The following is a 25,170-nucleotide window of genomic DNA, read 5'->3' as shown; positions in this document are numbered from 1 at the left end:
AAAAGAAACTAAGGAAACAATACCACTTATAATAGCATCCAAAAGAATAAAATACCCAAGAATAAATTTAACCAAGGAGGTAAATGACTTGTACACTGAAAAGTACAAAACATTGCTGAAAGAAATCAAGGAAAACATAAATGCAGTGAAAGGCATCCATATCCATGGATTTGATGACCTAATATTGTTAAGATGACAATACTAACAAAGTGTCTACAGAGTTGAAAAAATTCCAATGGCCTTTTTTATAAAAATATAAAGACCAATCCTCGAATCCATATGGAATTGTAAGAGGCCCTAAATAATGAAAACAATCTTGAAAAAGAAGAATAAAGCTGACAAACTCACACTTCTGATTTTAAAACAGTACAAAGTAATCAAAACTGGTCATGGCACAAGGACAGACACACAGACCAACAGAATAGAATGCTGAGCCTAGAGAAAAACCCTTGTGTGTATGGCCAAACGGCCTTTGACAAGGGTGCCAAGACCATTCAATGGAAAAAGGATAGTCTTTTCAACTGATGCTGGGAAAAATGGATCTACATGCTAAAGAGTGAGCTTGCGTCCTTACCTCACACCATATTCAAAAATTAACTCAAAATGGATGAAATACCTAAATGTAAGAGCTAACACTATTACAACTCTTGAAAGAAAACATGGTTACTCTTCACGACCTTGGATTTGGCAGTGGATTCTTAGGTATGATGCCAAAAGCAAGAGCAACAATAACCCAAGATAAATTGGACTTCATCAAATTTAAAACTTTTATGCATCTAAAGACACTATCAAGATGTGGGACATATATACAATGGAATATTATTCAGCCATAAATAGAAACGAAATTGAGCTTTTGTAGTGAGGTAGGTGGACCTAGAGTCTGTCATACAGAGTAAAGTAAGTCAGAAAGAGAAAAACAAATACCGTATGCCACCAAATATATATGGAATCTTCTAAAAATAATGGTTATGAAGAACCTAGGGGCTGGACGGGAATAAAGACACAGACCTACTAGAGAATGGACTTGAGGACACAGGGAGGGGGAAGGGTAAGCTGGGACAAAGAGAGTGGCATGGACATATATACACTACCAAATGTAAAATAGATAGCTAGTGGGAAGCAGCCTCAGCACAGGGAGATCAGCTCGGTGCTCTGTGACCACCTAGAGGGGTGGGATAGGGAGGGTGGGAGGGAAGGAGACGCAAGAGGGAAGAGATCTGGGGATATATGTATATGTATAGCTGATTTGTTATAAAGCAGAAACCAACACACCATTGTAAAGCAATTATACTCCAATAAAGATATTTAAAAAATAAAGACACTATCAAGTTTGGGGTTAGCAGATGCAAACTATTACATATAGAATGGATAAACAATAAAGTCCTTCTGTATGGCACAGGGAACTATTTTCAATATCCTGAGATAAACCATAATGGAAAAGAATATAAAAAAAGAACATATGTATAAATGAATCACTTTGCTGTACAGCAGAAACACAGCATTGTAAATCAACTATACTTCAATTAAAAAAAATAAAAACAAAGACGCCATAGAGTGAAAAGATGACCCACAGAAAGAGAGAAAATATTTTCAAGTCGTATATCTCATAAGACTCTACTATCCAGAATATATAAATAACTCTTACAACTAAGCAACAAAAAGACAAATATCCCAATTCAAAATTATTTGAATGGACATTTCTCCAAGGAAGACATACAAATGGCCAACAAGCACATGAAAAGATGCTCAAAATCCTTAATCATAGAAATGCACATGAAAATGCACACAATGAGATACCACTTCACACCCATGAGGATGGCTATGATTTTTTTTAATGGAAAAAAACAAGTGTTGGCAAGGATGTAGAAAAATTGGAAACTTCGTACATTGCAATTGGTAATGCAAAATGGTGCAGCTGCTATGGAAAAATCTAACAGTTCCTCAAAAAGTTAAACGTTGGGTCAATTACCATACGAACCAGCAATTCTACTTCTAGGTATATATCCAAAAGAACTGAAATCAGGGACTCAAACAGATACTTGTATGCCAATGTTCACAGCATCATTATCCACAATAGCCAAAAGGTGGAAACAACACAAATGTCCACCAACAGATGAATGGATAAACAAAGCATACAAGGGAATACTATTCAGCCACAAAAAGGAATAAAGTATCAGCACACACTACAGTGTGGATAAATCTTGAAAACATTATGCCCAGTAAAATAAGCCAGACACAAAAGGTCACCTGTAATATGATTCCATTTATAGAAATATCTAAAACAGGTAAATCTATAAAAATAGAGAGCTGACTAGTGGTTGCCAGAGGCTGGGGGGAGGGGAGAATGGGGAGTGACTGCTAATGGTACAGGGTTTCCTTTTGAGATGATAAAATATTTTGGAACTAGATAGAGGTGATAATTGCACAACACTGATATATTACATGCCACTGACTGTTTACTGTAAAATGGTTAATGTCAATTTCTTCTCAGTTTTTAAAAATAAGCCTTCTGAGTGTCCTGAGACCCTGCCCCAGGGGGCTGGGAGACCTCACACTGCCAAGATCTAGTGAGAACAGTTGGGGTGGGGGAGGGGCGGTGAGACAGATAAAGTGCTTCATCCCTTTTTTGCTAAGCGCATAGGGCTGGATTCACTTAAGGCTAAAACATGAGGCTCTGATTAGCCAGTGGGATGGAAGGTGGGCTTCCAGAGCCAGCATGTGACACATGGGCACTCTTTTAACTGATGGTCTTGGAAAGACAGTCACACATGCAACTACCAATCAGACGAGGAAAACTCGAGCAAGTGAAAGGACAGCCGCGGCTACATGATGTGGGTGATTCTTTTTTTTTTTTTTTGCGGTACGCAGGCGTCTCACTGTTGTGGCCTCTCCTGTTGCGGAGCACAGGCTCTGGACGCGCAGGCTCAGCAGCCATGGCTCACGGGCCCAGCCGCTCCGCAGCACGTGGGATCTTCCCGGACCAGGGCACGAACCTGTGTCCCCTGCATCGACAGGCGGACTCTCAACCACTGTGCCAGCAGGGAAGCCCAATGTGGGTGATTCTTAAACCTACATCTGGAGGGCTTTCTGCTGAGGCTGCCTGCCCCACCCTCACCCAGATCAGCTTCTTAGCAAGGCCCTGGGACATAGCTGGGGTCCTGACCCCTCTCCCCACAGGTGTGCGACCACCTCATCCACCAGGACTGACCTCACTGGGTGGACAGCAGCTGACCCTGCCTCTGGGCAGTGTGGCTTACTGTTCTAGGGGTCATACCTGTCTAGCTGTTCCGCATGGTCCACACTGTTATAGCTTTATCATCGATCCCGGTACCTCACGGTCTCAGCCCCCACTTCTCTTAACTGCCTTGACTATCTCTGGCCCATTGCTCACAACAAGCTGAAGTTTCTTGTTAGTTCTAATACAGGCAGACCTCATTTTATTGCACTTCACAGAAATCAGTGTTTTTTACAAATTGAAGCAACCCTGCATCAAGTCTGTGGGTGCCATTTTTCAACAGCATTTTCTAACTTCAGGTCTCTGTGTCACATTTTAGTAATTCTCTTAAAAATAATGAAAATGTTTGAAATATTGCATTTGTGATGGTGCTATGTGATCAGTGATCTTTGATGCCACTATTGTAATTGTTTTGGGCACCATGAACTGTACCCATGTAAGACCATGAACTGAATGGATAAATGTGTATGTTCTGACTGCTCTACCAACCAGCCGTTCCCCCCATCTGTCTCCCTCTCCTCAGGCCTCCCTGTTCCCTAAGACACAGCAAGATTGAAATTAGGCCAATTAATAACCCTACAGTGGCCTCTAAGTGTTCAAGTGAAAGGAAGAGTTGCATGTCTCTCACTTTAAAAGCTGGAGATGATTAAATTTAGTGAGGAAGGCATGTCAAAAGTCAAGGTAGGCCAAAAGCCAGGCCTCTTGCACCAAACAGCCAAGCTGTGAATGCAAAGGAAAAGTTCTTGAAAGAAATTAAAAGTGCTACTCCAGTGAACACATGAATGATGAAGTGAAACAGCCTTATTGCTGATATGGAGAAAGTTTTAGTCTAGATTGAAGATCTAACTAGCCACAACATTCCCTTAAACCAAAGTCTAATTCAGAACAAGGCTAACTCTCTTTAATTCTGTGAAGGCTGAGAGAGACAAGGAAGCTGCAGAAGAAAAGCCTGAAGCTGGCAGAGGTTGGTTCGTGAGGCTGAAGGAAAGAAGCCATCTCCATAAAATAAAAGTTCAAGGTGAAGCAGCAAATGCTGATGTAGAAGCTGCAGCAAGTTATCCAGAAGATCTAGCTGAGATCATTAATGAAGATGGCTGCACCAAACAACATATTCAATGTAGACGAGACAGCCTTCTATCAGAACAAGAGGCCATCTAGCACTTTCAGAGCTAGAGAGGAGAAGTCAGTGCCTGGCTTCAAAGCATCAAAGGACAAGCTGACTCTTTTGTTAGGGGCTAATGCAGCTGGTGACTTTAAGTTGAAGCCAATGCTTATTTACCATTCTGAAAATCCTAGAGTCCTTAAGAATTATGTTAAATCTACTCTCCTATGCTCAATAAATGGAAACACAAAACCTGGATGACACATCTGTTTACAACGTGGTTTACTGAATATTATAAGCCCACTGTTGACACCTACTGCTCAGAAAAAAAAAAAGATTCAAAATATCACTACTCATTGACAATGCACCTGGTCACCCAAGAGGTCTGGTGGAGGTGTACAATGAGATTAATGCTATTTCCCTGTCTGCTAGCACAGCATCCATTCTGTAGCCCACGGATCAAAGAGTAATTTTTGATTTTGAAGCCTTATTATTTAAGAAATGCATATCATAAGGCTATGGCTGCCATAGATAGTGGTTCCTCTGATGGATCTGGGCGATGTCAACTGAAAATCTTCTGAAAAGGATTCACCATCCTAGATGCCATTATGAACTTTTATGATTCATGGGAAGAGGTCAAATTATCAACATTAACAGGAGTTTGGAAGAAGTTGACTCAAACCTTCATGGATGACTTTGAGGGGTTCAAGACTTCAGTGGAGGAAGTAATTGCAGATGTGGTAGAAATAGCAAGAGAACTAGAATTAGAAGTGAGCCTAAAGATGTAACTGAGTTGCTTCAATCTCATGACAAAACTTTTAATGAATGAGGAGTTGCCTCTCACGGATGAGCAATAAAGTGGTTTCTTGAGATGGAATCAACTCCAGTGAAGATGCTGTGAAGACTGTTGAAATGGCAACAAAGAATTTTAAATATTACATGAACTTAGTTGATAAAGCAGCAGCAGGTTTTGAGAGGATTGACTCCAATTTTGAAAGAAGTTCTACTATGGGTACAATGCTATCAAACAGCATTGCATGCTACAGAGAAATCATTCATGAAAGGAAGAGTCAATCAATGTGTCGAACTTCATTATCTTATTTTAAGAAATTGTCACAGCCACCTCAACCTTCAGTAACCACCACCCTGATCAGTTAGCAGATACCAACATCAAGGCAGGACTCTACCAGGAAAAGACTACAACTCACTAAGGCTCAGATGATGACTAGCATTTTTAAATTAAGGTAGGTGTGTAACATTACTCTTTTAGACATAATGCTATTGTGCACTTAATAGACAACACTACAGTGTAAAGGTAACTTTTATATGCTCTGGGAAACCAAAACATCATGTGATTTGCTTTATTGTGATGTTCTGGAACCAAAACCCATGGCATCTCCGAGTTGTGCCTGTAGTTTATGTGCAAATAGTGGACGGTATCGTTTCTCTTCTTCCTACCTGAGGCTCTCTGCCTTTTTGGTTTTTTGGGGGTTTGGGTTTTTTTTTTTTTCGGCCACACCACATGGCTTGCAGGATTTTAGTTCCCTGACCAGGGATCGAACCTGGGCCCTCAGCAGTGACAGCACGGAATCCTAACCACTGGACCACCAAGGAATTCCCTCTTTCTTGTCTTCTTGTGCTAGCTTCCAGGTTGAGGCCCACCATCTCTTACGACGTCTTGTCTTTTTTCTAACCTAGAAGTTGTCCCTTTAAAAAATCTCACCACAGTGAGCTAGTCTACTGCAAAAACCCTTTGGCTGAAACCATGTAAAAATGCTGGGGAAAAAAATAAATTTTGTTTCTGAACTCACAAAAAATATATAATGCAGTGCAAGAAGAGAAGCTGAAAGCCAGAACAGTGTACCGCAGCCTGCAGGGAAGAGGCACCTTGTCCTGATGACATGGGGACTCCCAACAAAGACCTTTCCATAAAACTAGAACCCTTTCAGGGCCAAAACATTAGACAACAAAATCAATGAAACCCAATTTGGTTCTTTGAAAATATCAGTAAAAGGGATAAACTTCTAGCTACAATGATCAAACAAAAAGGAGACAGAACACAAATTACAACATCAAGAAGGAAAAAGGGGACATCACTACAGATCCTATAGACATTGAAAGGACAATAAGAGAATATTGTGGACATTATTCTAATAGACTTGACATCCTAGTTGAAGTGAAAAAGAATTCCATGAAATATACACATTACTAAAAGTGACTCACAAAGAAAGAGAAAACCCAAACAGCCCCATCACAATTAAAGAAATTGAATTCATAATTTAAAATCTCACAAAGAAAACTTCAGACCGAGATGGCCTGATTGGTAAGTTCTATCAACATTTAATGAAGAAATGATGTCATTCTATACAAACTTTCAGAAAATAGAGGAGGAGGAAACGCACACTACTGATCAGAATATAAAAAGGTATGGGACTTCCCTGGTGGCTCAGTGGATAAGACTCCGTGCTCCCAATGCAAGGGGGCCAGGTTCAATCCCTGGTCAGGGGGCTAGATCCCACATGCATGCTGCAACTAAGAGTTCGCATGCCACAACTAAGGAGCCAGCGAGCTGCAACTAAGGAGCCCACGTCCCACAACTAAGGAACTAGCGCAACCAAAGAAAGAAAGACTATAAAAAGGTACAATCACATGAAAAACAGTTTGGCATTTTGAAAACATTAAACATGTACTACCATATGACCCAGCCATTCCTCTCCTAGGTATGAAAACACAGAGACCTTTAAGCACTGTTCTTAGCCGACTTATTCATAATAACCAAAGAGCTGGGAGCAGCCCAGGGGTCCATCAGTAGGCAAGTGGATGAACCCATTGTGTTGTAAACATGTATGTAAACATGCAAATATTTGCATGTAAACATGCAAATAATTCTTAGCAATAAACAGATCAAATTATTGCTACATATTTGAACCTCAAAAACATGCTGAGCTAACAAATCCAGGAACAAAAGAATATACACCATATGATTCCATTTATATAGGACTCTAGGGAGGAAAAAAGTCCCAGTCAATCCCTCCGCAACTCTGCCCCGGCTAACCATTGACCTGTTCTCTGTCCCTGGGAAGTGGAACAAGGGAATATCTGCGGGGGCTGGAAATGTTCCATATATTAATTGTGTGGTAGGTACCTCAGTGTACACATTTGTCAAAAACCATCAAGCTGTACACTTAAAATAGGTGCATTTTGTTTCATGTAAAGTACGACTGACTCTCTGCATAAAGCCCTGATTTGTAGTACTTTTTAATTTCCATGATCTAGACACTCCCACCACATCACTCAGCACAGAGCTGGGAAGGGGTGTGCATGGTCAGTCTTGTGCGGCAGTACAAGCCAGCTCTGGCACAATACCACTTGTCCCTCAGTCAAGTTGTTCTTGAAAAGAAAACAAAGAAACCCTGAAATATCATTACGGCAGGCTAAAATAAATAAGACTTTCAATGCCAAGTGTTGATGAAGACACAGAGCAGTGGAAATGCTGGTAAAAGCATAGAGTGGCGATATCTATTAAAAGTTGACGCTTGGGAAAAAAAAAAAAAAAAAAGTTGACGCTTGGGCTTCCCTGGTGGCGCAGTGGTTGAGAGTCCGCCTGCCGATGCAGGGGACACGGGTTCGTGCCCTGGTCTGGGAAGATCCCACATGCCGCGGAGCGGCTGGGCCCGTGAGCCATGGCCGCTGAGCCTGCGCGTCCGGAGCCTGTGCTCCGCAACGGGAGAGGCCCCAACAGTGAGAGGCCCACGTACAGAAAAAAAAAAAAAGTTGACGCTGTACATACCCAGGACCCAGCTGCGCCATGCCTGGGGCGTCCACAACAGAAGCGTGTACTACAGGTCACAGCAGCACTGTTCACTAAAGACCAAACACCCATCAGGAGTGAAGAGGCGGACGAGGGTCGTGCACTCACACAACGGGACACTTTACCGCACTCGGATACACGCCTCGTGACTTCACTGACAATACGACGCTCACAGGCAAGCGGTGCTAAGTGCAGGGTTGTGGTCACGTTGGGGGACACCGACCTTCAGCCTCTGAACATTTTCTGAGCTCACATTTTGTGGACTTTTGTATGTGTTCCAATCCACAATTAAAACATTTTTGACAGAAAAATCTGTTTACATCGTTGAGTGTCAGACCCTTTACACTGTATTTATTATATGAGCCCAGAGCTGGGTGTTTGTCTTTTCATAGACACACGTAAGAAGGTGCTGTGCCCACTTGACTCCGGGTGGGGTTCCTGCGCAGCTTGTCTTGCGCTGTGACTGACACACTTTCCCTTTGCTGGTTGCCCATCGTGGAAGGGCTTTCTGTTCCCTGAGTTTGTAAACCTGCTGGGTGAGACTCAAAAGACTCAGACAGCCCTCCCTCCCGCCCAGGGCAGTTTGGTTCTTTTCTAAAGTCAACGCTTGAACGCTGAGGGACCAGAGCAAGTTCACAAAGCCTCCCGAGATAGAGCTGGCGGCGCCCGGTTGGCCCACGTCTACCTGCAAGGACACCTTGCTCTGGGGCTGAAAGTCAGGAAAGCGGTGACGTGAAGCCGGCAGAACCAGATGACTCCTCTTACCTGCCTTTCCTCCTGCACGGGGTCCACGGTTCCATTTGTCCTGGGAGGGTCATCTGCGTCGCTGCCCCCGCTGGCGCTGGCTCGGTAGGGCTGCACCTGGGGCGAGGGCCTCAGCGCCAGCCAGCAGCTGCACTCCCCGCGGGCACACATTTGCATCTCAATAACCGGGGCTGAAGCTGAAGGAGCCAGCTGTCAGAGCCTCGGCAGAAACGCGCCTTGTTCCTTTAAGGGGTGGGCTCAAGGCTCTTCATCAAGTGGCCTCCATCTCCCCGCTGGTCTTCACACTCACACAATTCTTCTAGACGAAAAAAATATGAAGCACCATTAGCGAGCGCGTTATCAGGGGCCAACTGTGTCCCCATCAATGCCCCTCAGTCCATTGTGGCCATCGTGCAGCTGCAGGGCTGGCGCCGAGCAAGCCGCCGGCTGGGCTGTCCCTCCATCCCGTCTGACCATCCCCACTGGGCACTGAGGCCATCAAGCCCTTTCACTGTCGTGTCCAGTGGAAGTGGATGGCACGTTCAGAGCTCATGCACTGTCCTGGGGGGACCAGGCCCAGCCAACGCCCCCCAGACGATGGCTCAGCCCCAGTGGATCCCATCCTCCCCTCACCCGCCGACTGTTCTTGTCGACCCAGTGCCATGAGCCCACCCCTTGCTGACCAACGCCCCTGGCTGCCCACTGACCCAGGGTCTCGGCACACATGTCTGCCCCAGAGGCCTTCCCTGGCCCACCCCAACGCGTCCCTCACTAGGAGTCTCGGAACAGGTGTCCCTGGGCCTGGTGTTCCATACTCCTCAGTCCCCACACAAGGGCATCACCTCCACCAGTGAGAGCCTGCAGGTCAGCGGTGGTGGGTTGAATAGTGTCCCCCAAAGTTCACATCCACCCAGAACCGCAGAACATGACCTTAGAAATAGGGTCTTTACAGATGTGATCAGTTAAGAGGAGGTGATGCTGGGTTAGGCTGGGACTAAACCAATGTCCAGCGTCCTCACACCAGGAAGAGACACAGACACAGGGGAGGCCATGTGACCACAGAGGCAGAGACAGTGATGCGGCCACAACCCAGGGATGCCAGAGCCCCCAGAAGCAGGACGAGGCGGGAAGGATCTTCCCCTGGAGCCTCGGATTTCTGGCCTCAGACCGGGAGATGGGACATTCCTTTCTTCCTAAAGCCCCCAGGTTATGCCCCTGTGCTGCGAGGACCCCCAGAGACCCACACACTGGAGGAGGAGGCAGCGCCTCTGGACTGAGGAGAGCCTCGCATGCCCAGATCTGGCTGTGCAGAGCATGGGGCCCAGGGTGGCCCCCACAGCCACCCTCCTCGATGACCTGGGGGCAGGTGGGCAACCACCTCCCGGGGTAGCAGCCCCACCCAAAAGGGTCCGGGATGCAGGGCAGTGAGACGGACAGTTCTGCTCTGGGGACTGGCTCCACCCCATCAGCTCATGCAGGGGCCCCCACGCATCTGTGCCCTTGACCCCACCTGCCCCTCTGAGCCCTTCGCACCCAGCCAGGAGCCACTGGGACCCCTCGCCCCTGCCCAGGGGGCACACTGCCCTGGATACAGGCAAATTTTGGTATGAGTCCCTAGGGGAGCGGGACACTGGGCATTCACGGGCAACACCTAGGGAGGACAGGGGCCAAATTCCTCCCTAGATGGTGAGGCAGGTGCCCAGGTGGCCATGCTGGGAGGTACCAGCAGGCCCGCAGCCCAGGGCGGGGCTCTTTGAGCTCCTCCTGCCCAACGCAGAGGGGAGGCGCTGTGGGTGGCACCCACTTTCCATCACTAGCAGCTCCAGGCAGGAATACACTGGGAACTGACATAACAGGCACCATGGAACCACAGGCCCCTTGCTGGGAGGAAGAACCATAAGGACAGGCCAGGGGGAAACAGACCAATAGGCTCCCTTCTGCTCTGAAGGGGAAGAGCCCCAGCTGGGAGGGGACCCACCCCAACGCTCTGCCCTTCCCTAAGGGTGCCAACCTTGTCTGTCACCCTCCCCTGGGGTGCTGGATGGGCCAACCCCATGAGGAGCCGAGGACACGGGTCACCTGGTCCCTCATCTGTGACCCTCAGGGCCAGCTTGGGGGTTCAGAGGGAATCAGGTGCGGCCACAGGGCCTGAACAGTCTAGGCATCAACATCAACACTCCAGGTTTCCACAGGGACCGGGAGAACCAGACAGAAACAGGGCAGGCAGACCGACCGCAGGTTATTGCCAAACATCTAAGAGACATTTGGGGTTTGGAATCGCTGATCAGGGCTGTGGGCGGCATCCTATTCCATAGACTTTTCTGGGGAGGAGAGACTCGCACCCTAAGAGAGAAAGAGGGGCCAGCAGAGTCGGCAAGGCCTACCTCAGATGCTGGTGGAGCCCCCGCACACGTGTGCACACAGGCAGGACCACATATGTACACGTGCAGGCACACAGGCACAGGGGTGTATCTTAAGTACACAGTTGTGTATATGACATTTCATACTAATATCACAGTTACGTAAACTGTGTGACTAGCTAGATATTTTGGAAATAGGACCTGACCCTCCACCCAGTGGGCCACAGCGGAGGCGGCCACGCTGGGCCTGCCTGGACTGACCTCCAAGCAGGTGGAAATAAGCTCCTGGCAAGCGCAGAACACACGGGTTCAGATGCCTCTTCCAAAGGAAGGTCCAGCATCCCGGGGGTGGGGGCACCTCGGCTGTTTGGCGCCCACACGTGCGGTCTCGCTTGCCTGTCCCCACCCCCTCCCCGAGGACACCCAGCAGCACGGCTGCTCTGAGGAGCCAAGATGGCACCAGGAGGACACCATCTGGCTGCAGGACCCCCGGACCCCTGCCCAGAGCTGTGGCGGGTCCTGCCGGAGCCCCCAGCCCAGTCTGGGGCTGCACTGACTGACCCACCCAGGGTAGCTGTGGCAGCAATGAGCCAGGGTACGAGCCCCCAGTGCACACAGCCAACCAGCTCCTTCCACGTTTGCTGGTGTCACAGGGTCTTGGCTGGTGGGACACAGTTATCAAGGGGGTTCCCTTCTATCATCCCTGAGTGCTGGGGCAGGAATGGCTGCAAAGCCCGGGGGGGGGATTCCAGGTGGAGGCAGAAGCTAGAGGCCCTGACGCGGCTCTGCCCGCTGACCCCACCGAGACTCAGCACCTAATTACTCCTGCTCCCGTCCCAGGGCTGGCAGAGGATGCCCTGGAGGGGCTGCCAGCCAGGCCATGCCCTAAGGGTCAGGGGGACAGCTGCCCGGAGAGGAGGGGATGACACCTGAGACCACAGGCACCTCCTCTGCCTCAAAAAGGAAGACGCCAGGATCCCTGGACATAGAGGCATCTGTCTTCCCCGGGTCAGGTTAGCAGGGAGATGGCAGAGCCAGGAAAACCCGGCACGCAGCCGCCTCTCAGGGTGAGAGGGGCCATGCCCCACCCGAGGCTGGGGGGACAGCTGGCCCGCCACTGTTGGGGCTCAGGCACCACAGCTGCACAGGCAGCCGAACCCCACTCAGACCCAGGAAGCAGAGCGCACACTGCCCGGAACTTCTATCTGTGCCGCGCAGCTGGCAAGGGCCAGAGGCAGCTCACGGCGGGGGGGTTGGGGCTGGCATCGTCCACCCTTCGTCAGGGTGCCCACAGGTCCCTAAACAAGGTGGGGCGCTGAGCCCAGGTCCCTGCAAGCAGCACAGGGTACAGCGGCCCATCCCTTCCCGGACGGGCGCCCAGGGCCAGTGCTGAGCCATCCTTACCAGCCTGCAAGGTAGGAACCCACATGCACCTCACAGCTCAGGGACAGAAGCCGAAGGGCTTTGTGGAAAGACTTGCCCACCCTGATGATCCCGCAGCCCCAGCCTCTGAGCTGAAACCGGCGAGTCTCTCGCAGCCTTCTCAGGACCAGTGGGTCCAAGCTGGGGCCAGGAAAGGAAGGCACCCCTCCATCGACAGGAGCGGGGCACACCCCACACCTGGGGCCACACCAGAGAGCAGCCCACAGGGCCGGGCAGCAGGGGAGGCTGCTGCCAGGGCCCCATCATCCTGCCTTACCGGGATAGGCCCCAAATCCAATGACAGTGTCCTTACAGGAGACAGAAGAGGACAGACACAGACTGAGAAGAAGTCACGTGAAGATGGAGATGGGAGCCCCCAGAAGCTGGAAGAGGCTGGAAGGATCCTCCCATGGAGCCTCTGTCTTGGTCTGACTTCTGGCCTCCAGACTGTGAGAGGATGAGGGTCTGCTGTTCTCACCACCCAGGTTGTGGTGATCTGATCTGGCAGCCCCAGGACACTGGCACACCCACCATCCCGCTCTAGTGTGGGTGTGATGGGGGCGGCCCCCTCCCCAGGCTTCTTCCGACTTCTCTGGTCAGCCCTGGGGGCACACCCTTGGCCCTGGCTTCAATGGACACACCCAAGTCAGAAGCAGAAACACCCCTCCTTTGATAACTTAGATGAAATGGACCAATTCCCCCAAAATCACAAACAACCAAACTCACCCAAAATGTAATAGATACTGAATAGTACTATAATTGTCAAAGACGTTGAATTTTCAGTTAAAACTATGGAAGAGAAATGTCCAGAACCAGGTGGTTTTACTGGTGAATTCTACCAAACATTTAAAGAAAAAGTAACACCAATTCTACCCGATCCCTTCCAGAAAGTAGAAAAGGAGGGAACACTTCTGAGGTCAGCATTACCCAAATCAAAGCCAGAAAGGACAAACAAGAAAACCACAGACCAACATCACTCATGAAATAGAAAATGAGCCAGCAACCAAGTGGGCTCAGCTTCAAAATTTGAAAATCAAAAGACCAAATAAGAAACACCACATAATCATATCAACAGATGAAGAAAAAACATTAGACAAAATTCAATATCTATTCATGATAAACAACAACCACCACCTCTCAGCAAATCGGAACAAGAACTTCCTGAACCTGACAAAGGGCATCTACACACCCACAGCCGCCCCTCTCCCCCGTGCCCCCTCCTCAGTGGAGAAAACCATACAGCGGTCTGGCTGGGAACCGACCCCTCTGTTCTGAGGAGCTGGGCAAGAGCGGGGAGGGGGCAGACAGTCCAGAAAAGGCAGGACGGCCACCACTGTCAGATGGGAGAAGCTGGCAGACAAGCTCCATGTCCCAGCCAGAGCATCACAGAAAGGCCACCTCCCCCAGGGCAGGGGCCCCGGCCCAGGAGCCGCCCCTGTGTCCCAGGGTCTAGTGCTGAACCATGGTCAGGCCCAGGGTGGGCCTGCAGACGCCCCCGCCCCCTGGGGTCCTCAGAGGCTGGGTCTGAAGGGGCTGCACCCCTGGTGTGGTCGCCCTCAGGTCCAGGCTCAGCCCGCGTGTGCCCTCCCAGCGGCTCTCAGGTGGGGGACACTGAAGGGGCGTCAACACGTCAGCAGGACCCCTAGGGACTGTCATAGGCAACAGCTGGAGGTGAGAGGCTGGAGCTAGGCCTCGAACTTGCAGGTTCACAGCTCACAGCATCTAGGCCAGGCGGCCTCCCCACGCATCATTCCAACATGTCAATAACTTCATGGGGATTTTCATCCTCCTGAGGTGAGAGCTTGACAAGGCCTGTGTATCGGCCGCAGGGCATCCCCCAGAGCCAGCCCCTCCAAGAAGGGCCTTGACTGGCCTGTGGCTTCGGACCCTGGCCTCACTCAGACTGACGTCCAGTGCCCGCAGGCAGCGCTCAAGGACAGAGCTGGGCCGAGGGACGCCGGCCTCCCAGCTCACAGCCCAACGTAGTGTAAACATTTGGTAGAATCGCAGTGAAGCGGCCGGGGCGTTCCTCCAGGGAGGTTTTTAAACCACTAACCTAATCTATTTCTTACAGGTCTTAGCTTCTGACAGTGAGAAAAGGCAAAGGGAAAAATAACAAATAACGAAAAGCACACAGATGTGAGTCTCCTGGTCTTCCTCACACAGGAGAGAAGGAACCCGCCTCCTTCCTGGCTGTTTCCCGACCAAATGTGATTCAAACATCACCTCTCCTGATGACGCCGTTCCTGACAGATGTGGCAGCGGGGACCCTTGTCTCCAGGTCTCTGTCCCGTGGAGACACCTCCAAACAGGAAAGCGGCGAATCCCCTGACGGTCCCGGGGTCAGGATTCGGCCCCTGCAGGTGACCCGGCCTGCTCGGAGTCTGCACCTGGCCCCAGCCTGACCCCACACAAACGACCGAGAAGACCCCAGACACATCCAGGCCCCCTACCTGGGCACATCCAGCTGGCAGCGACCCCTGCACGCCACGTCCAACACCTGACCCTCACCCTGCTTCTCTGCCCCCTGCCCCCTATCCCAGCCCCAATCCTTCCCCCCACAGCCCCCCTCCCCGCCGTTGCCTCCACCCCACCCAAAGCGCGCCCCCCACCTCAGCTCCACCTGCCCAGCCTGAGCCCCTCCCCCATCCACTCACAAGCCCCCACCTCCCCATGGCCCCACATACGCTGCCATCCCCGGGGGACCAGCCCGACAGCGGGTCAGCACAGCGCAAATCAACCCGGACCCCGTCCCTTGAACGTACCCACCAGCTCATTCGATTTCTCTTCCCTCATCTCTGAACGGACGCTGGAGACCTCGTGCGCAATCAGCAGGAAAGCAAGCCCACCACCTGCGGACAATCATACTCAGGCCTCCGCCTCCGAACCGCTCACCTTTCTGCTCAGGGTGCACGCAGGTGGGGAGGGGGCGCAGGGTGGGGGTCCCACGGGAGAGAGGACGAGCCCCACTGACCACAGCCCAGGCCCAAGTGGGGCCCAGACCCTACTGTGACCAGGGCCCTGAATGCGGGTGGGGCCTGCCACAGGACTTGAAAAAGGTGCTGGGACTCCTGTGATTACCCTCGCCAAGGGCTTCACGCCACCCACCTGAGCCTCGTTGAGACGCCCACACACAACGACTGCAGCCTCCACCTGTACTGCCCTAGTGGGGCTAGCTGGGCGGGGCCTCACACCCACGGACCTGAGAGATGATGGTAAACAGGTGTGGCTCAAGCCGTGGAATTGTGGAAATCTGTTACACAGCCACAGAAATCTAATTCAGTCACAAAGGAAGCATCAGCGAGTTCCATGAAGTAGAAGTGTTATAGAACTGATCATAATGCAATAAGACCACAAGTTGTTAACAGTGTCAAAAAGCAGACAGAAAAAGACTTTCATGTGGAAAATTTTTTTTAAACTATTAACTCTTGGATGAGTGGGGAAATACAACCGAAAGTATAGAATTTCTAAAAAAAATAATGACGTGAAAACACTACACATCAGAATCTATGAAATACATTTAAAGCACTAATCATAGAGCAATTCACAATATTAAACATTTTTATTTAAAAAGATGAAAACAAGTTAAATTCCCAACCCAAACAAAGCTTAGAAAAAGAACTAAGTAAATCAATAGAGAGCATAAGAGAGGATATAATAAAAATGAGAAGAGGCATTACAGGGTAAAGAACAGAAAAAGCACAATTATGATTAGTAAACCAAAATCCTAATTTTTAAATTAACAGAATAGGTCATCCATTAGTTAACTTAATTGAGAAAATAGAAGAAAACCAAAAAAGAAATAATAAGAGGAGGACATCCTTGGTGGCGCAGTGGTTGAGAGTCCACCTGCCGATGCAGGGGACACAGGTTCGTGCCCCGGTCCGGGAAGATCCCACATGCCGCAGAGCGGCTGGGCCCGTGAGCCATGGCCGCTGAGCCTGCGTGTCCGGAGCCTGTGCTCCACAACAGGAGAGGCCGCAACAGTGAGAGGCCCGCGTACCGCAAAAACAAACAAACAAACAAAAAAAAAGAATCCACCTGCCAATGCAGGGGACACAGGTTCGAGCCCTGGTCCAGGAAGATCCCACCTGCCGTGGAGCAACTAAGCCTGTGTGCCACAACTACTGAGCCTGCACTCCAGAGCCCGCAAGCCACAACTACTGAGCCCACATGCCACAACTACTGAAGCCCACGCACCTAGAGCTCATGCTCCATAGCAAGAGAAGCCACCACAATGAAAAGCCTACACACCGCAATGAAGAGTAGCCCCCGCTCACCGCAACTAGAGAAAGCCTGCACACAGCAATGAAGACCCAACGCAGCCAAAAATAAAAATAAAAATTAATTAATTAATTTTAAAAACACTGGCCCTGTTAGAGATGGAAAACTTAGACCCACTTCCATGGAAGAAATAAAGTTACCAGGAAACACTCAGCCCCCTGTCCCCCCAAAAAGGCAATAGGCACAGGTAATTTCACAGATAAATTCTACCAAATCTTTAAGGACCAGATGGTCTTTTTTTATTTTTTGGAGTACAGTTGCTTTACAATGTTGTGTTAGTTTCTGCTGTACAGCAAAGTGAATCAGCTATACATATACATATATCCCCTTTTTTGGATTTCCTTCCTATTTAGGTCACCACAGAGCAAGGGACCAGATGGTCTTAAAGCTTTACAAATTATCCCACAGCATTGAAGATGAGGGGAAAACTTTTATATTCTTTTTCTAAAGCAAGAAGAACATTGGTAACCTAACTATAATAAAGACAGTATGAAAGAAGACATTTACAAGCCAATATCACTTATGAATATTGATGCAAAAGCACCAACTAAAACATTGCCCATCAGAATACAACCCCATACAAGGAAAATAAGACAACACAGCCAAGGGGAATTTATCCCAAGACTCCAAAGTTGCTTCACTATCAGACATTCCAGACATAAAATTCACTATATTGACAGATTTCAGGAGAAAAATCATGATTCTCTCCATAGGTGCAAAAAAAGCCCTGACAAAATTTAATGCCCATTCCTGATAAAAATATAAACAGTAAGGAAAATAGATATTGATAGATAGATACTTTCTTCACAAAACAAAATATATATACCATTTCCTAAACCCATCACCCCCCTGAACAAGAGATGCTACTGTCAGCACTGTACAAAGGCATTAGCCATTGTAATCAGACAAGAAAAATCAGTGAGGATCATAAGAACTGGAAAAGAAATGAAACTTTCTCTATTTGCAGAGGCTATGATCGTCTACCTGGAAAACCTTAGAGCAATGCTGTGCAATTAAACTTCTTGTGATGATGGAATGTTCCACATCCTCCATGTCCAAAACAGGACCCACCAGCCACATGCAGCTATTGAGCTTTGAAATAGGGCTCCTGTGACTGAGGAACCGAGTGTTTGGTTTCATTTCATTTTATGTGCGTACATACATTTATTTATTTATTTATTTATTTAATGTATTTATTTATTTTGGTTGCGTTGGGTCTTCGTTGCTGTTCGCGGGCTTCCTCTAGTTGCAGCGAGCGGGGGCTACTCTTCACTGTGGTGCGTGGGCTTCTCACTGCAGTGGTTTCTCTTGTTGTGGAGCATGGGCTCTAGGCGCGTGGGCTTCAGTAGTTGTGGTATGTGGGCTCAGTAGTTGTGGCTCACAGGCTCTAGAGCACAGGCTCAGTAGTTGTGGCGCATGGCCTTAGTTGCTCCACAGTATGTGGGATCTTCCCGGACCAGGGTTCAAACCCGTGTCCCCTGCATTGGCAGGTGGATTCTTAACCACTGTGCCACCAGGGAAGTCCCTGCACATATATTTTTATCAGCAATGGGCATTAAATTTTGTCAGGGCTTTTTTTGCACCTATGGAGAGAATCATGTGATTTTTCTCCTGAAATCTGTCTATATAGTGAATTTTATGTATAGAATTTCTGATAGTGAAGCAATTTTGGAGTCTTGGGATAAATCCCCCTTGGTTGTGGTGCTTTATTTTCCTTATATAGGGTTGTATTCTGATGGCCAATGTTTTGGTTAGTGCTTTTGCATCAGTATTCAACAGCTACAAGTGACTATCACATTGGACAGCAGGTCTGGCCATAGAGAATCAATGGGGAAAATTGACTCAAACAATAAGCGAGCTCACAAAGGCATGAAATTATCACACAGAAATCCAGAGCTTCACGTCCACACAAAATAACTCCCATCAACATCAGACACCAAGAAGATGAAACACTTTGGAATTAACCTAACAAGTGTGCAAAAGTCATTATTGGGACAATTAAAGAAATGTGAGTACAAATTGCAGATTAGAGAACACCTAGTATTGTATCGAGGTTAACATCCCGATTTTGACTTATGCTTCGGTCATAGGAGAATGAACGCCCATGTTTAGGAAACACACCCCTAGAATATTTAGGGTTGAGGGGGGCACCATTATGCAACTTAATCTCTGAAGACAAACATAGGAAACATTGACTTTTGGGTGATCTGGGAGAAAGGAATGCAGGATTCACTGACCTATTTCTGCAACTTTTCTCTAAATGTGAGATCATTTCACAATAAAAAGTTAAAGAATTGAATTATAAATGCCACGCTCTATGACCTGGCACTTCCTTGCAGGAACTTGGGTCACACTTGTGCCTGTGAGAACAGCTTCTACGAAGAGCTTCTCTGTTATGTCCATACTTTCTACTACCTTCTAACATCACTAAATTATGTGCGTCCTAACACGGCGGCTCCTTACATCCACCAAAGAAGGGCCGGGCAGATGGAGACAACCCCCCACACACAGACCACAGAAGGTGCAGAAGGGTGTGTATGTGGAGGGCTCTGTTCACACAGAATGTCCCCAGGACACCGAGAAACGCGGGGTGGCCATCTCTCGGGGAGGAACTCGGAGCACTGGGGTGGGGAAAAAATTCATGTTTCAGTACATATCCCTAAAAATTAAATATTTTAAAACTTAAATAATTTTGATACTGTCAAATACAAGATGGTACAGCCAGAACCCTGCTATGGGCTGAATTGTGTCCCCAAAAATAGATGTTGACATCCTGACCCACAACATCTCAGAATGGGACCTTGTCTGGAAACAGGGTCTTTGCAGATGTAGTTAGTTAAGATGAGGTCTTACTGGAGCAGGGCGGCCCTAATCCGCTAAGACTGGTGGCCTTCTAGGAGGAGGAGGCAAGACACAGCCGTATGAAGATGGAGACGGATGGGGGATACGTCCAAAGGCCAGGACGCCAAGGGTTGCAGGCAGCAATAGAAGCTGGAAGAGGCAGGAGAAGCCTCCCCTGGAGCCTCAGAGGGAGCGGCCTGATCTGACTTCTGGCCTCCAGACAGTTAGGGGACGCACTTCTGTGGTTTGAAGCCCCAAGCCTGTGTGTTAGGCAGCCCTGGGAAAAGTAACACAGACCCTGAAAGCAAACAGGCCTGAGCCCAAGGTGCAAACATCAGCCCATCAGCCAGCCTGCAAGCTCCGGCCCAGGAGCAAGGACACCCCCTCCCTGGTCGGTCCCTGTCACAGGATGTAGACTTGGCCCCACTGCTGTAGCCAGAAACCACCTCCGGTTTGTCAAGTCCAAACGTGGGCTCTTTCAAATGCTAATTGGGATGCATAGGGGGCCCCCCAAAGGAAAAGAAATAATGGGCAAAGCAGGGCCCTAAAGGAGATGTGAGGGGAGAGAAGGGACGGGAGGCAGACAGGAAGCAAGGACACGGCAGACAGGGGGTCTGCACACACTATGCCACGTCTGTGCGCTGCCCGAGGGGGTGGGGTCCAGACCAGAGAGCGGCGGGGACGGCGACAAAGAGCCCAGCAGAAAGTCTAGTGACGGCAGTGTCCGGCACAGGTAGGAACTCAGCCGCACCGACGTTTGCAGGGCGACCCCAGGTGACCAGCCCTGCTAAGCAGTTGTGTCCACCAAGAGAGGACTTTGTCAGCCCCAGGTGTCACTGGGGTCGTCCACTCACCGGAGGAGCCAGGCAGGGCGCCGCTTCACACGCAGATGCAGGAGCAGGTGCCGCAGCCAACACGCCTCACCCTGGTTCCACACATTAGTGTCTTAGCTGTGCCAACATGCTCACACACATACACACATGTGCACACGCACACCCCAGCTTTGAGGAGCCCTTCTGCCTCCTTATTCACTTACTCCCAGACCAGCTTTGCCCTTTCTAGATGGGTCGGAACAAGGCAGGCATCCTTACCAGGGACAGGAGCCACAGAGCAGGCGTCCACAGCCGCAGGGCTGGGAGTGGTTACGCCGGAGGACCGAGAACAGAGACAAGTGCTCTGACCAGCAGGACTGGGGTTCTGCTGTTGAGGTAGCGAGTCACTCACACACACAGGCAGAAATTCGAGGGAGGCTGTGGAGTTGGGTGGAATCGGGAGGCATATGGGTGTGAACTCAGTTTCAATCCAAGTGGCTACAGACCAAAGTGCACAAACGTGTGTGTGCACATTCACGTGTTCCTTAGCTCCATCCAAGAGCACCTAGAGTACTTTCCAAATCCTACCTCTCACTGAAGGCACCAGGCTCTGCAGAGTGGCCACGTCCAGGGCTGGGCGGGGACAGAAGAGCCTGAACACCTTCAGTCCAGAGAGTAAGGATAGACCCACAAAGAGGGGCTCCCACCGGCCAAGGCCCAGACTCTGGGGCAGGAGCATGAAATAGGACATTGAATGAATGAATGAATGGAGAGTCCAACAAGGAGCAAGACCTTTGGAGTTCTAAGGTTACGGCGGGGGAAAGAGGCATGGCGGACATGGTGCTGATGGACCATCACAGTGAACACTGCCAGAAACAAGCCACATGGAAATCACGCCCTCCCAATCCTGCTTAGGCGAACACGTGTGAAACCCCTGTCCTGAAGCAACATCAGACACACCCAAACTGAGGTCCCCACGAGGCCATGGTCCCCGCTCTTCAAAAGCTGAAGGTCACCAAGTCCAGACAGAGGGGACGGAGATGTTTGCATGCTGGCCTGTCCTCCAGGCCCACCATGCATCAAGACTGACACAGGGTCCACCCAGGTGGGCTTGGGGCGTGCTGACTTGTCATAGCGTCTTCCCTTCCCAAAAGACCCTACAGCACAGATTAGCTTTTATGTTGAATTTGCTTTGGCTTTTCCCTAAGAACTTGGTGACCCTCCCTCAGCACAGAGACCTCCCAGAATCCAGGGGGCAGGACCCAGAGGGAAGACCTCAAGGACTTTTTGCTCCAGGCAAGACCTCTGCTCTCAGAGGGCGGGCGTGGGAGGTCTGCCTTCGGAGCAAGTTCCTCCCTCCCAGGGGTGCAGGCAGAGCCACAGCTCTGGGCCAGGGCCAGGGTCAGCTCTGGGCCAGGGCCAGGGTCAGCTCTCAGAGGGAAGGCCCTTCCTTTCTTCCCAGCCATCTGACCTACCCCAAATGGGCACCCCTCACAGTGTTTTCTAGGAAGCCATTTCTCCATCTTCCGGTCCCCTGCGGCATCGAATGGGACCCCTGAGGCACTGTCACCCTCACTATGGCCAGGGCGGGGGCGGGGGGGGGACAAGGAACCTGGTGTGCTTTCCGGGCCGGTGACAATGAAAGCAGACCTCCCCTAAACCCAACAGCCCGCTCGGCCCCTCTGCCTGTGGGGACTCACCCCACGTGGCCCAGGCTGGGGCTCCAGGCAGCAGCGCCAGCTGCTCCAGGCCCATCCTGCCTGCTCCCCACAGCTGCCTGGGGCAAGCTCGCTGCTTCTCTTCTCTGTGTGTATTTTCTCTGGAGCCTGACCCATGGGCTTTTCTGCATTCTCTTTGAGATAAAAATCAAAAACAAATCTTTAAAGACCATCTCCAAAAACCACAGAATGGCTGGAATTAAATAAAAATAAAGCTTGTGGTTTTCCTTTCAGGAACTTCCTGCTTATCTGAAATGCACAGAGTCAGCAGCACCTCGGAGCCCGGATGGAGGTTCCCGGGGCCTCAGCCTTGGGATGGGGTCATCCCAGCAGGTGACTGGCCACCCTGTCCCGGTGTGCATCACGGGAGGGGGACAGTGGCCAGACCTGCTGGCCTAACGCCAATATACACGTGTGTGCAGTCCACGTGGGGGCTGACGAGTGTCCCCAAATATCCACATCCACCCTGATCTGTGCCCAGACTGTTCTGTGTTCTCTTACGAGACGGTCGGACACGTGTGGGCACAGAAGAATAGCTCGGGAAGACAAAGTTTATTAGACTTAGGGGTCCTAGAGATGAGGCCACACATGCAGGGCCATGGGGAAGCACCCGAGTGGAAGCAGGAGTCAGGGGGAGGCCTAGGAGAGCCTTTATCGGTTCCGGGGGTGCTGGGGTTGTCCCCAGCTGTCTGGTCCCTCTTCCTGGGTGATTAAGGGCAAGGGGGAATATTGGCACCGTGTGTGAGAGGTGAATAAAGAGGTGGTGTGGGGTCTGGAAGCAAAAGGTTTCTTAAGAAGTCAAGACATCACAAGGTACAGAAAATGGTAAAACATGATGAATACAACCTGAATATCAGGTTATGACATTATTTGGAAACGGGGTCCTTGCAGACGTAATAAAGTGAAGAATCTTTAAGATGAGATCATCCTGGATCAGGGCGGCCCTCAATCCAACGACTGGAGTCCTGACAGAGGAGAAACCACGCAAAGATGGAGGCAGAGGCTGGAGTGACGCGGCCACAGCCCAGGGACACCTGGTGCCCCAGAGGCTGGACAAGCCCGGAAGGACCCTCCCCCTTCCAGCCCCCGAGAGCCTCCACAGGCAGCACAGCCTTGAGACACCTGAATCTCTGATTCAGGCTCCAGACTGCAAGAGAACCAGTGTTGTCTCGGGCCCCCAGTTGGTGGTAATTTGTTGTTCCCTGAATCCGCGGTCCCAGAAACATTCCAAGGGATTTCGGCATCATCTTGAAACAGCGTTGAGAAACCAATAAAACTGTCCATTAAACTTTCCTTTCAGCTGCCATGAGAGCACCTTTGGGACGACATTAAAATTTGGGGGCAGGAGGACAGAAAGGATGCTTTTTGGTGGGTGCTGTTAGTCTGCCAAAACTGGCACCACAGAAGGATAATCGGGAGGTTTTCACCTGGAAAGCCTGTCGTTTATGACCAGGTCCTTCTGACCACGTCCCGGACCACAGGTTCCTCCCAGGCGCCACGTAACACATACTGGGATCCGCCCACGTCTGAATACAGCATAAAAATCTCCCTTGTTGCAAGTGGAGAGCTTTCCCACACGATTAATTTAAGATGCCGGGACACACGGGGGCGAGGCATCTGAAACCTGCTCAAGATCTCTGCTGAATTCCACGTGGAATTTATGCGTATCTACGGATTGCCAGGAATAGATCTATCATACTAACGACTGCAGGCCTTAACAGCACTCACACACATCTAGTGGCAAGTAACAGAACTGCAGGAACACAGGTGAAAAGGAGAATCTGGCAGCTTTAGAAGCAGTCTTGTGCTCATCACAAAATTCCCACCTGTACTTGTCTCTCCCTACCCTGAAGATCACTCTCTTAGAATGTATATTCCACGCAGCCTTATCAGCCAGGAAGACTCTGTCATACTTTCTGATCCACGTTAGTACTGTAAAATAAAAATGAGTTTTATTTTTAGAAAATTTTCCAAATGCAAACCATAACATAAAATTTAATGTGATTTTTCTTTCAGGCCATATTGTCTCAAAATCCTGACAGAGCCTCCTAGAGGTGGGGGCTGGGTACCCATCTGAAAATCACTCTTCTGGGAAAACTGACTTAATGATCATGAAAAGATATGGACTGCTTCACACACTTGCATGTCATCCTTGCACAGGGGCCGTGCTAATCTCTGTATCGTTCCAGTTTTAGTGCATGTGGTGCTGAAGCCAACACCATGTGGAATTTAAACCGACACTCGCATGAATAACGCCGATGTCCGCGCCCCCTGTAACCAACAACCGCCTTAGGGGGCTTCCCCAATGTGTTTCATCAGCTCCTCCAGACCAATCTAAGTCTTAGTTTTTGTGCAGAATAATCTTTCTTCCTTGTATTGATGCGGGAAGAAATAATAGTTGTTTTCACAATTCACCATCCATACACGGTAACAGAAGACAGTCGCCTATCAGAACACAGCTTTGCTAAAAGTGGCTGGTTGGGAGGCAAATTCCTAATTGTACTTGGATGGGACAGTGGGTTAACTTTGCCAAGAAGGAGAGTTTGGAAGAGAAAAGAAGATATAGACAAGGAATTAGATTAATTTCTTTTGTGCAGCAAAATATTCTATCAGCTTACGGCTATAAAGTTCTAACAACTAACAAGCTTTACTGAAGAGAAGAAAGAAACCACACACTGGCCAACATGGAGCCCAAGGCCCAAAGCTGTCTTCGACTTGAAGAGATTGGAGCAAAAGCAAAGTCACTCGTGAAACAAAAGCAGAGAGGCTCGAAGGGAGCTGCACACATCAGTATTTTCAACGAATAAACATCCGCAGGCACCTGTTTGCTGGGAACCAAGA

At 49.5% G+C, this 25,170-nt stretch overlaps 2 non-coding genes across 2 annotated transcripts; both read right to left on the bottom strand.

Moving 5' to 3' along the window:
* Positions 1-5,878: 5,878 nt before the first annotated feature.
* Positions 5,879-5,951, bottom strand: TRNAD-GUC. Its single transcript has one exon. It is a non-coding gene; the product is annotated as a tRNA-Asp (tRNA).
* Positions 5,952-24,444: 18,493 nt separating this feature from the next.
* Positions 24,445-24,548, bottom strand: LOC114895118. The gene has a single exon (XR_003793425.1). It is a non-coding gene; the product is annotated as a U6 spliceosomal RNA (small nuclear RNA).
* Between the last annotated feature and the right edge of the window lie 622 nt (positions 24,549-25,170).

Source organism: Monodon monoceros, unplaced genomic scaffold (assembly GCF_005190385.1).
Source record: "Monodon monoceros isolate NGI ecotype Baffin Bay Population unplaced genomic scaffold, NGI_Narwhal_1 Super_Scaffold_13, whole genome shotgun sequence".
Classification (NCBI taxonomy): Eukaryota; Metazoa; Chordata; class Mammalia; order Artiodactyla; family Monodontidae; genus Monodon; species Monodon monoceros.
The sequence above is the reverse complement of the archived record's forward strand: the minus strand, read 5'-3'. Positions and strand labels throughout refer to the sequence as shown.